Source organism: Furipterus horrens, unplaced genomic scaffold (assembly GCF_987537825.1).
Source record: "Furipterus horrens unplaced genomic scaffold, mFurHor1.1.pri manual_scaffold_7, whole genome shotgun sequence".
NCBI lineage: Eukaryota > Metazoa > Chordata > Mammalia > Chiroptera > Furipteridae > Furipterus > Furipterus horrens.
Window position 1 is genome coordinate 39,349,432 of NW_028327177.1, and position 11,580 is coordinate 39,361,011.

Below are 11,580 nucleotides of genomic sequence, written 5' to 3' on the forward strand. Positions count from 1 at the left end.
AAGGAAAACTCTGACTCCAAAAAATCTCCGCTGCCTTGCGGCATACCTCTTCAGGGGAAAGGCTAAGGGAGTAAACCCCGACAGAAAATCCAGAGCCGGAGTCCCTAAGGCGGTTTGACGTTGTAGTCAACACCGGCAACTCCTGCGGCACACCTGAAGCCAAGCTGTATTGACTCCGTCTTTCCCTTGGACCCTTCAGCTGCGAAGAGAGGGGGGGGGGGTCTGCTGCATGGGCAACAGCAGACCCTCCATATCACCCTGCCCAGGCTCTGTAGCTTCAGCTTCACTGGAGAGGACATTCCAGCGTCATCGCAAGATGTCGATTCAACACGGGAGGAGACAGATACCGTGTCACTCCCGAGTCGGACTGCACAACCATTCTCGGCGGTGCAGATAGACTCTTAAGAAGCTACACCATCGTCTCTCGAGACGGACGGCTGCCGACGACTACCAGAGCCTGGGTAGGAGCACAGATCTTCCAATTCCAGGAATCTTGCGTCAGGCAGTAAAGTGGAAGCTTTGTCCAAGGGCACCAGCCAGTCCTTGGCAGCCAGGACTAGCACCTGTGTGCCTGAGTAACTTCCAAATTCTTTATCCACCTCTAGAGTGTGCTGCCTTCTCAACAATGGTCCTAAGCACCTGAAGGTCATTTACCCTTTATGTTTAAAAAGTTAAAAAGCAGAATGATCTTGAAAGCAATAAGCAGTTTTATTTCCCTTGTGTAAGTGTTTACCTGATAGAGTGTCCTCAGAACCTTGGCTAAAATAAGGCTGTTCACCCTCAGGTCCTGTCACCTGGTTCACAGGGGCTGGAAACAACACCAAAGAGGAGATGGAGGGAGACAAACAAGGGGTCTGATCTAGAAAGATTACCCTACAGAGCCCAAAAGGGTGCCTGTGGGCTTACAAAGTTTCCACGGGGAATCCACTGGGTGGGTAGAGCCTGGTGGCAACATAGATCTCCCAATTCCAGGAATCTCAGGTCAGGCAATAAAGTAGATGCTCTGTCCAAGGGCATGACAGAGACTTGCAAACAAGCTGATCTTCTGTAAACACATGATCCAAGCCAAAGCCACTTCCGTTGGGAATGGGGGCCGTAGTGAGTCACTTGCTGCAGTTCCAGACAGATGGGAATCTTAGCTCTCTCCCTGGCCTTCCAGTGAAGCATGAAAACCAAAGGGAATCTACTTCTGTTAATAGGAAATGACTTCCTATCCCAATTTCTCTACTATTATTTGCCTTTGCTTTGTGCTGCACCTACAACATTGTACATCACTGTAGGTGAGGCAGATATGTGAAAGAGGTGCTGAGCTTGGCGTTTGGCACAGTCTGCCCCCCAGATGCTGCCTTGGAGACATGCTGCTCTTCACCCTTCCTCCTCTGGGTTGAGCTTGAGGCTGCCGCACCCCTGCCCCTGCCCCTGCCCCATCAGAACCGGTATCTATGGGGTAGACCAGAAGCCCTAGACCAGGAGATGAATGACTTGGCTTTTAACTGTGAACTTAGGTAAGGTAGGCCCTCCTGAGACTTAGATGCCTCCTCTTTAAGATAAAAGGTTTGCTGTGGCCAAAATTAACTCAGCAACAGTGGAAAGGTTGCTTATGTTTTCACAAGGGGACTCCTGGGGAGCAACCCATAGAGTACTGTAGAGAGATGATAAGAAGAGTCTCCTTTAAACAAGATTGATCTAGAGACTTACAGAAAGTTTCAACCAGACAGCATTTCCTGAAAGTGCTAGTGGGGATAGATAGTGAGGCGCAGTGGCATGTCAGGCATGGGGAGCAAACCCAATGAAGGGAAGTCCAGGCCTGTTCCATGGGTGAATCAGCAGACAACACATACCTGCAGAATTATTGATTCATGCACATTTTAAACTGGCTTTATGGGCAGATTTGGGGATGGATGGGACAAGATTGGACTGGCCCATGGGGTCATTTAAGGGAATGTAGGGTGCTGCTGGTGGCTCTGAAACAGTGGTTTAAGAGGGATGTCTCATAGTGCCTGCCCCTGGCAACCCATGGTGACTCTGCCATGCTCTCCCTCCCACAGCAGAGTAGGGTGGTGAGAAGAACACAGGGTCATTGTGAACATTAAGTGATACGATCTGCACAAAGCACACGCACATTGCTTTCAATAAAGGGTAGAAACTGTTAATGTTATTTGGATCACCTCAAAGGCAAAGGAAAGCAGAGTCATCCTAGTAGCTCTAAGTTGCACTCAACATGTTCAGATTGCTGAAGACAAAAAATGAGCCCCTCTCCCCAATGTGCCCTTGAGCTTTGTTCAACAGATAATGTCTTCAGAACTACCTCACGTCAAGTGTGGAGCCTCAAGACCTGTGGGGGAACATAGCACTGGGGCAGGAGGGCAGAGACCACATAGGTTAAGAGTATCAGATAAGGTCATTTAAACCTAGATTAGACTCCTAGCTCTGCCACTTACTAGCTGTGCCACCTTAGACAAGTTACTTCAACTTCTGAACCTCAGTTTTCTTCATCTCCAAAATATACAAACATTAAATAAATATTGAAAAAATAAGACTAAGATTACTTTCCACATGGGTCTTTGTGGTTATTAGAGATAATTACTAAACCTATTGGTGACATAGTAGGTATGGTGGTCAGTTTTATGTGTCAACTTGACTAGGCAAGGTGTGCCTAAATATTTGGCCAAACATTATTCTGGATGTGTTTGTAGGGTGTTTGGGGATGAGATTACTATTTGAACCAGTAGACTGAGTAAAGCAGATTGCCCTCCCTGAGTGGGTGGGCTCCACCTAATCAATTGAGGGCTTGAACAAAACAAAAAGGCCAACCTTCCTACAAGTACAGTCATGCACCACTTAACAATGGGGCACGTTCTGAGAAATGCATCATTAGGTGAGTTTCTTGTTATGCAAACATCATAAAGTGTAGCATAAACTTATACCTCCACTAGGCAGCGGGGAGGAGGACTGTGGTGGCAGGGGAGGACTTAGCAAGTCTATCTTGGTGGGTCATTTTGGACATGTGCTGCTTCCTGGTGACATTAGGGGCCTTAAAATTATTTAAGAGGAAAGGAAACATACCATGAAAAGATACTGTATGTTCAGTGATTCTGTTTCAGGTGTGAAAAGGACATAGGGCTCTAGGGAATATTTTATCTCTTCTTGTACAGACGTTTAGAAAGGAAAATGAAGAAAGCAGACAGCTTGGAATGGTGTCAAAGGACACTATTTGGTTTTCTAGTGATGACCTTGGCTACAAGACAATAGACACCCTGCAAGGAATGCCATGAGGGCTTTGAGACCCATCAATGACCTGGCAGGCAAGAGATTTATCTCCTAATCAAAGCTTTCAACTAAAATCTAAGTTGGGGAGAAAGAATGGGCACGATTACAATTTATACTATGAAAGGCAATAGAGGATAGAATGGCCAACAATTCTTAGAAAAAGATAGTAGGAAGACTATCAAGAACAATACTTATAGGAACAGATGTCTATTCATCAAGGTCTATTGAACACCTAGGTAACCCAGGGACTTTAACAGATGACTGAAATTCAGGCCTCATATAAACTGATGTGTCCTCTAAAAGCAAAGTGTCTGAGGGGCTCTTGAGAAGCCTTATTGAAAGTTTCATCTCTGAGAAGTAAGAAAAATCTAAGTTTCATTCTGATTTGCAAAGAGCTAGTCACTGATTAACAGTGAGACTGTGACACTTTACAGAGCAAGACACCCCCCAGCACGGGTGTAAACCTTCAGGGACTAGCCCCACATTGGACGCCACCTGCAAGAGACTCTGAGTCCCTCAGAATGGATGAAGAAACTACTCAGACACTCATCATCTGAGGAAGGAAGGGAGGGGTTTTCTCTGTGGAAAATTGCCCCCATTTCTTTATTAGCCAGGGTTTTTATCTACTTTCTACATGGAAAATGAATAAGAAAAACATGAAGCCCTTCACCAAATGGTTGTGGGTAATATCGAAGGGAAATGCAGATCAATACAGGGTTAAGGTGCCCAGGTATTTTACACAGGTTCAAAAATATTTACTCTTACTTAATCGTTATGTTTTTCATATCCTACTGACAAGAATTTGGGGCTATTCAGAGAAAAACAGAGCAGGCTCCCTTTTCCTTAAAAAGCCACTTTGTATTTCTATTCTATCTTTAAAATCCCCTGGAGGGTAGGATTCATAGCAAGCATGAAAGACAAAAACCCAGCCGGTTAAGGCCCAAGGCAGGCTCCACACAGTGGTCAAAGTCTTTTGAACCATGCCTGCCTGTCTCCCACACTTTAGAATGTATAACATCCTTGGTGTGTCTGGATAAGGACAGTACTTTCAAAGCTCTTTCACAAATGCAGGGAAAAGATTGGTTGATTTCTTGCTTCAGGAATATGAATCTGATACTCCAAATAGACACTACCATCACAGTTGACTCCAGGGTGGAGGAAAAGTGGAAGGATGTGCTAAATCAGCGGTTCTCAACCCGTGGGTTGCGACCCCTTTGATGGTCGAATGACCCTTTCACAGGTGTCACCTAAGACCATCGGAAAACACATATATAATTACATATTGTTTTTGTGATTAATCACTATGCTTTAATTATGTTCAATTTGTAAGAATGAAAATACATCCTGCATATCAGATGTTCACATTACGATTCATAACAGTAGCAAAATAAGTTATGAAGTAGCAATGAAAATAATTTTATGGTTGGGGGTCATCACAACATGAGGAACTGTATTAAAGGGTCATGGCATTAGGAAGGTTGAGAACCACTGTGCTAAATTCTTGTGACTGCAGAGAGAAGTCTTTTACTTTTGATTAGAAAAGCAATCTGTGTGAGAAGGTAGAAGAAAGTGACCGAGGGTGAGACTGTGAGTGGTTTAGAGCAGCAAGCACATCAGGAGCTGAGGGTGGCAGACAAGAATAAGGACAGGCAAGAGCACTTTAAAACTGTTTGACTTAAATATTCACCAATAGGGGACTTGTGAGATAACTGTTGATGTATACCCATTGTAGACATCAAAGATAATGAAGCAGATCTACATGAGCTGATATAAAAAATGGTTTAATACAGTTCTACAGTTAAAAATAGCAAGGCATAAGAGTATATATAGTAATCTGATAAAAAAGAAAGTGGATCTATATTGTGTATACACACATACACAGAGAGCATGTGAATAATACATGTTCTCACATTTGTGTGCACATAGAAAATTTCTGGAGAATATGTAATATGCAAATTTCCATGCTGGAAAAGGACTGGGACTGGAATAGAAGGGAGAATTGTTTTTCAGAACATAACATTTTATACTGTTTAATTTTTTATTTTTACTACATGCACATGTAACTTTTCAATTAAAACACTTCTCTTTCATTAAACTGTGTTTGGGGCAGGATCACTGGTGCTACAAGGAGCCCATGGCTTTGAGTAGCTGTGCACTGTTAGCATTTAACACTCACGTCATTGGCATTGCCTTGTCGTCTGTCTGCAACCAGTCTTCTCCTTGTGGGCCATTTTCCAGACCACATCCAGTTTGCTCTTTCAGCGATTAGGTTTACCTAAGCCAAGAAGTCCTTGTAGCCTCCTGTTTCCTACAGGTCCAAGTCTGGTTTCCTTAGCAGGCTTTAGTGGGAAGTGATAGGGCATCTAATACAGCATCATTTCTGGACCCAGCCAGAAACCTGGCAATCTTTCTTCATTTCTTCTCTGCTTGGCCCATGCCTGATTGATCAACCAGGTTGAATCAATTCTCCTTTCTAAAGCTCTCTGAAGTCCATTGGCGTCCTTTCTTCCCCTGTCACCACCTTAGACCAAGTTCATAATCTCCTTGGTTTGCCCTGCAAGCCTCCTAACTGATAGTTCTTTCTCCCATCTTTCTCCACTCGCACCTGCTCTCCATACACTACATGCAAATAGTATACTGTCACTCCCCTGCGTATAACTCTTTAAAGCTACCTAGTGACCTTAAGCTAAAAACCCCAGCTCCTTAGCAGGGCCAGCCTCTGCCTCTATCTCTGTTTCGTCTCTTCCCAGTTCCTTTTACTCTGTTCACTGATCATTTCCTTCAATACACCATCTTTCTTCTGAGACTTTGCACATGTTCTTCTTCTATTTTCTTCTTCCTGGTCTTCCAACCCTACCTGGCTCTCTCCTGAAGCCAAAAGGTCATGAATAGTAAGAATGCTATGAAAAATCATAAATAATGGGGGAGGAATCATGCAGAAATTCAACACTCAGAACAGAACTGCATGAGTAAGACCATAGAGGCAAGAAAGTGCCAACAGCCTGGAGAGTGGAAAGTAGAGGGACCCATATGGTCCGTAAGCACTGGGAGGACTGGAAGAATGAGTAGCAGAGGGGCAGAGTGGCCAAGCAAAGCTAGACAAGGTGGAAGAACTCAAAAGCCAATATAGGAATTCAGTCCTTATTTTTCAAAAAATGGGAAAACGTGAACTGTTTTTGAATTGGCAAGTGACAATCTCTAGTATTTATTTCAGAAAAATGTGACCAACAGAGTGCAGAGGAAAGCATTAGGGAGGCAGAACTGGCACAAAGGGATGGATTCAAATGAGATATGGAGATATAACCTCCTGAGCTTCATGACCAAATGCAGAGGAGAGACCCGGGGATCACAGAGGACTCATGATTCTAACTGGCATAATTGAGAATATTGTAAGGTCATTGGCTGAGATGAGATTTGCAAGAGGGGAGCAGGTTTGGAGGAAGATAATTAATTAGGTGTGGAACGTGTTGACTTTAGAGTATCAGATCAGGAAGCCATGTCCATAATTAAAACCAGACAACCTTGGTGACAGCATGCAGGGCCTTTCCCAGAAACCATCGGTTAGATTTGGCCTCTTTCTTCCTGGTGTGGCATGTTTCCATGACTCCTGTTTTCCATATCCCAAAGAGGTCATGTGAATTGTTTGCCTTGCATGCAAAGAAGTTGTAAAAGCACAGGGAGGGTAGACATAAGATCTGTGAGTGGGAGAAGACCTATTGAGTGAGGCCAAAATTTGCACTAGAAAACTTTTTCTCTCCAAGCTGTTGTCAGTCACTATTCTATTTCTCTTCTTTCAAGATTCCTCTCAAGTTCCAACTCTGCCGTGATGAGCCACCTGAACACTCGACACAGTTTTGCCTCTGATCTGTGCTGAGCCCTCGGGATACTTTGAAATCCACAGAGCAAACATTTTTCAGATAGTCGTGTAGTTTCTCCTTTGCTTTTGAACTCTTCATAGGTGAACTTCTTGTCTTCCTAACTAAATTCTTGATTCTTAAAGAGCCCAATTTAGCCAAACATTTTGTTTTGTTATTGCCACAGTATGTGGTACATATTACGTTTTCAAAGAATATACATGAGATTGAAATCAACACTGAATTCATGGGGGGTGGGGTAGGAAAGGTCAATAACCTCTTTGAATGAACAGGGTACAACAAGAGATATGTTGGTTAGAGGAGTGAGATGGTATCGGTTTCTAACAGACAAAGAGACATATTCTTACATAAAGAGTGCTTTTCGGCATTTCGGTCATCAACATGCCATCCAGACTGAGGAAGACCCGGAAACTTAGGGGCCACGTGAGCCACGGCCATGGCCATATCGGCAAGCACAGGAAGCACCCGGGAGGCCGAGGTAATGCTGGTGGCTTGCATCATCACAGGATCAACTTCGACAAATATCACCCAGGCTACTTTGGAAAAGTTGGTATGAGGCATTTCCACTTAAAGAGGAACCAGAGCTTCTGCCCCACTGTCAACCTTGACAAACTGTGGACCTTGGTCAGTGAGCAGACATGGGTAAATGCTGCGAAAAGCAAGACTGGAGTCGCTCCCATCATTGATGTGGTGCGATCGGGCTACTACAAAGTTCTGGGGAAGGGAAAGCTCCCAAAGCAGCCTGTCATTGTGAAGGCCAAATTCTTCAGCAGAAGAGCCGAAGAGAAGATTAAAAGTGTTGGTGGGGCCTGTGTGCTGGTAGCTTGAAGCCACATGGAGGGGAGTTCATTAAATTTTCACAAGTGCTTTTGTCAAAAAAAAAAAAAAAAGAGTGCTTTTCCTCCTCTTCTAATAATAATGACTTTGCATTTTTAAATATGTTTGAAAGGCAGAAAATACTGGCATTTTAATTGTCAAGTGAGTTGTCTTCTCAACTGACTAAGAAGTCTGTTTTCCTGGGACCATCTTTTGTTTATAAGCAATATTGATAAGATAAAATAAAGAACCTGTCATCTACAGTTAATTATACTCAGTTGTACTGAACAGTGCTCAAATGGCAAGACTGGGGGTTAAGTCTTTTATTTCTTTTTAGTTCTTCCTTTAAGTTAGAGGTCCACTTGTATGGCCATCATGATGTTTGGGCATATTTTCTTGTGCAGAAGAGATGGGACAACCCCAAGTATTGCCAGTGGCCAGATTGTAAGTTTGTCATGATAAACGAGGGGGAGGTGGGGGGAGAGGTAGGAAGCTGGTTTTGTGTTGTCGGTTGACAGGTACCAATAGGCCTATCATCACAAAGATCTCACTGATGTCCTGCCACCAGTTTCTGGCACTCTACCATCAACATCACTATTTAATATGGAACCCCCCATTAGGTTTACCCTTCACCCTATACAGGGACATTGGAAGAAAACTACCTACAAGTCATAGCTTTCAAAAGGGGGTATAACTAGGAATAGAAGAGGAAGTGGCTCAAAAATAGACCCAAGTCCACTCTTGGGAGCAACATGAAGCATGCCTCTGGAGATGGGCAAAGACAAAGGGAAAAGGCACTAAAGTGCTTGCTTCACAATCATGCCAAGGGCTTGATTCCTGCTCCTTTTAGAGCATACCTCTCCCCTTCTGAGAGTCCCCAGGCAGAGTAAACAGCAGGAGAGCTCCTTCTCAGCCCTGGGAGCTTGTTGGCTCTGGGTCACATTCCTTTCCAGACTTCATAGGCCTCGGGTTACAAAGGCCACATTGCACAATTCTTAGGAGACTAGTCATGGGAGCTGGGCTGGGATGAAGGGGAGTGCCCCGCATGTGTCAGAGATCCAGGTGTGGCCAAATGCCAAGACACCCAGGTGTTGGCAGCAAGAGAAAGAATCAGATATCTCAGGACCTCTGAAGAGGTGGCTTTCTTTTACTTTTCGTTCTTTCAGAGCTGTTAAATAAGACTTGTCAAGATACATCTTATCAGATAATCTGACAGAAAACATTTCAAAAGTTCACTTGCATACCTGTGTTTCAGTTTACTGGAGAGACTTAAGAATTCAAAACCCACAATGAAGAATCTGAAACTAAAGCTCATTTTATCCCTCCCTTTTTTACAGTCAGCTTTCTCCTGCAGTTTTATGCTGTACTATGTGCAAAATTACTCAATATATTTCCCAACTTTTGAAATTAATATGAAAGCTGAAAGATATTACCACAGCCCTGTTTAAACCCTATGCCTTGATGGAATGTTCTTCCCTGTTGGTAATATTTCATAAATCTCTTTTATTAAAAACAATCTGTGTGAAAAACCAGAAACATATGGGAGATCCTTACAGGATACATACTTTCCAGTTGGTTAAAAAAAATTAATCTAGTGGCCTACAGATATATGGCTATAAATATAAGGTCTATACTTATATTCAACAATTATTAATTTTATTTCATTTTCTTTCAGATAAATTCAATCAGAGAAAGTTCTGAGTATGTATATCCAGGGACTGCGTTGGCTCACACAGATTATTTGCAGATGGAAGACATATAGCTCTACATAAAACAAACCCTGGATACATCCAAGGCAGCTGGTAAATTATCAAGTTATTTCCAAATAAAGTAATAATTCATGGGATAAATCAAGGAAGGCTCAGTAGAGGACATATTAGATAATAGGATAGGTCAGTTACCATGGATGGTATAACAGCCCCACACCTGCTAGATGAAGTGTTTATATTTACAGAGTACACATGTTCATATCACAGAATACACACACTTACACGTAAACACATGGTCTACAAAAACCAGAAAAGGCAAGGGCATCAGGAAGTCTGTGTATTTATTATAAAGCAAAAGCTTGTTAATTGTATAAATGCTTTTCCCTCCACTAGACTACTTCTATCCAGGCCTCAAGTCATAGTAGCCTGTCAATCTCCCTGGATTTATTTTCATTGTTATATCAGCCCTGTGTATAGGGGTTGAGTGCCTTTTCTTAACCTTGACCAGTTTGTTTTGTTTGGAACTGTGAAGGCTAGGAGACCTTTGGTGAATAGTGCCACCTACATAGAGTATCTGAATTTACTGGTAACCACACCAAGGTGACAAAGTGAGATTTTTTAAATCTTAGAATAATCCAACTTGGAAATTAAAGTAGCTTAAATAAGAACCAGTAACTTCATACAGCATAAATTAGGGGCAGGGAGAATTGGAGAGGCCACCAGGCTAAGACTGAGAATACTTAAGCTTTAGTCTCCAAGCCAACACTTTCTAGCTCACCTGTCAAGACACTTAACCTCTCTGTGCTGGTTCCTCCCCTAGGAATGAAGACATTGGAATGGATGATCCCTAAATTCCCTTCCAACTCTAAACTTCTGTGGTATGTGACTAACACAATGGTCAGAGAACATTATAGCCAATAAATAAAAATATAGATGAACTCAAACATTCTGTATTTTATTATTTTAGGGTGAACCTAAACTTAATTTTTAATGACTATGAAATGAACAAAGTCTAAAAACTGGACCAATGAAGTTTTAATTTTCAAGGACTTCAGAGTTTGTATCATAATCTAGTTGTGAAAATCATAGAGGCTTTTCTAGGTGGAAGTTGAATATCTGCTAGAGTCAATGTGCAAGTACGTTTTGTTTTTATCTCAACCTCTGGGTTTATTTACATGCTTTGAGTTATTGCTACTTTCATAGTGTGAGAGTGTATTGTCTTACTCCTGAGATATATTTATTCCTGATGTGCTAGAGGCCGAAGGGTGCCAAAACTGTGTCCTGTGGATAGAGATTGGGTCTTCCCTCCTTTGTCTATTGCTACTGGGGTCTTCTGTGGGTAACTAATCTACCTGTCAAAATATCGGACTGCTGCTTTCACTTAGGAGCATGGCAATAAACTCGGATCTTGCAAGCGAATCTCAGTGTGCTTCCTGAGCAGTCCAGTACTCAGTTCTGGGGTCGCAGCATGCTGAGGCCTGGAGGGAGGCCAGTGGAGATGAGTCAGGGCCTGGCACCCACCCCACGCTCCACCCTACTGGTAAACAGAACAGCTATTTGCTGTCCCTTAGAGCCTCTCAGGGTCCCAAGACTTGAGGAAGAAACAAATATTTTAGAAGCCAAAACCCCAAGGCAAGGTAAAGAAAACAGAACTGTCTGCATCCCCAACTATGATTTCACTGGTTTGAGTTCCTTAGAGGAGGAGAAGCTGGAGATAGTTCTAGCTGAACTGTTTTCCTTATTTCTCAACCATAAGGCCCTTCACTTTCACTGTTTATAGGGGGTGGCCTTTTGCCTTTTAAGCATTGAAATTTCAAAACCAGACTTTAGAATCAGTCTCAGTTGCTAACCCATAATAAACTTTGTTTCTTTTATTACTTTTGTTTGTAATTTTTGGTACTGTCCTCTAT

General features: G+C 42.7%; 1 pseudogene; it reads left to right on the top strand.

Annotated features, from left to right (window-relative positions):
• Positions 1 to 7,515: 7,515 nt before the first annotated feature.
• Positions 7,516 to 8,025, top strand: LOC150004321 (large ribosomal subunit protein uL15 pseudogene; annotated as a pseudogene).
• The last annotated feature ends 3,555 nt before the right edge of the window (positions 8,026 to 11,580 follow it).